The sequence below is a fragment of the Dufourea novaeangliae genome, unplaced genomic scaffold, assembly GCF_001272555.1.
Source record: "Dufourea novaeangliae isolate 0120121106 unplaced genomic scaffold, ASM127255v1 scaffold18, whole genome shotgun sequence".
NCBI lineage: Eukaryota > Metazoa > Arthropoda > Insecta > Hymenoptera > Halictidae > Dufourea > Dufourea novaeangliae.
The window spans coordinates 791,974-793,904 of record NW_015373888.1 but is presented as its reverse complement, the minus strand read 5'-3'; positions in this window follow the sequence as shown (position 1 = coordinate 793,904).

Below are 1,931 nucleotides of genomic sequence, written 5' to 3'. Positions count from 1 at the left end.
ATATATATATATATATTCAGCTTTACCATTTTTGTATCTAAATGCTATAATTTTGACGATTTGTTCTACGTACTTATTTATTTGATTTTAGGAATTAAGAGGAGGGGTGTGGTGAAACAAATACATATTATAAGGGAAAATTTAAGGATGCAATTAGTGGTCACTGCTACCTTTAATGTAATGAAAATACATATAGAGGAAATATGGTTTAAGCAGCAATTTGACCGGCTAGCAGTGTGAGCGTACCTATAATAGCTTAGCAGCAGTTACTGGTTAAATATGTTAACTTTGTACAGTAATTAAAGTCTAGTTTGTAAAACATACACTACACATAATTAAACAGTCTACGAAACGTCACATTTTCTTCACACCGATCAGATGTCCTAATACTTACAAACAGTACTGTACATAGTATTCCATAACTGTCGCAACAAACGAAAAACTGGTTTCGTTCTACATGAAAAATCAAATTTCGCCAGAACTCGCTCCATTTTACAGATAATCGAGTTTGCTTTTATGATCCTCTATATTTTCCAGCAGTCTATCGGCGAAATGTTTTATTACCACGCGTTATTCTCGCCTCTTCACACTCCACCTCCGTGAAAAAAAAATGTTTCATTTTCTATCGAAGCAATAATTTCGAAAAAGAAAAACCATCCCAGTTTGTAGCGAAAGTGGATGCAGTGGGTGGCGGTAATGGGCAGAGTAAAGGGTTTCCCGAATTTGAAAATCGTTCGACAGCCATCGGACCGCATCCTGTTAAATCGTACACACAGGATACACGCCGCGGCATTGTCGCCGACGGGTAAGCAAATGTCGGGCGTTTCGAATTGAGCCCGGCCATTGATTGATTCGAGCAATCGAACGCCGGTTACAAATAAATAATTCCGTGAATACCGGCCCCCCCTACCCCCCCCCCCCCATAGTACTCGTCCGGCCAGAAAATAGAGCGAATCTCACGCAAAACGCGGCAGCGTTTCATAATGCGGATGTCGCTCGGAAAATATTTGGTAACACATCGAACGCCGCCGCGTTTCATCCACCTGCCGCCCAGGTAGCCGATAGATTTATCGGCGTCCCGCGATACCGGGCGTTAATCTCATTACCATTCAGTTTATTCGAACGTTACAATCGATTCCATCGACGTGTTTTCCTTTCTGCTTATCGATGTTTCAAGATTTACAGAACCGAACGTCGTTGATGCCGTGTTGTTGCCTGATGTTAGTGGTTCGTTCTTGTATCACGAACCCCTTAACCCTCATCCGTCCCACATTTTCCCAACTTTAACTTGTCCCTCGGTGACAAATTGACCCAGTGGTAAAAATTAATACAATTAAGTGATAATTAGTTAAATGTGCAAATTCTTTGATAATATATGATAAGGTAAGGGTTTGGGTGCTTTTTGGAAATTCACTCGATAAATGTTTGTTGGTATTTTATAAACAATTTTATCCTCGAAAGTAATTTTTCCTTTCTTGGATATTTGATTTCAGTCAGGTTCCATGCAAAGGAATTTGACACTTCGATACGTTGAGTGTCGAAGTAACACTTGTGAAAAGTTCACGAAGTGAAAGCATTTATTTTAACGATGCAGCTACTTGTGTCAGAGTACCTTATTCTTTTAAACCTGTCTTAGTTCATAGGCCCTTCGCAGAATTTGTTCTGTTCGGTACCTTGCCGTGAAGATCAATTTTGAATTGGGAACCAAAAATGGTTTCACCTTATAGGTATGTGGGTGACGTGGCGGTCAAAATGTTAAATATATTGTAGATACTTATGCAAATTCATACTAGGCGATTTCGCAAAAGTGAAACTAGAAAATTCGTTCTATTTTTAGCGATTTTAGTGAACTAGAAATAAAATAAAAAATTTATTAAACTCAATGGAAGTTTTATGGTGTTTTGTATTTCACGTAGGTACTTCTATATGCT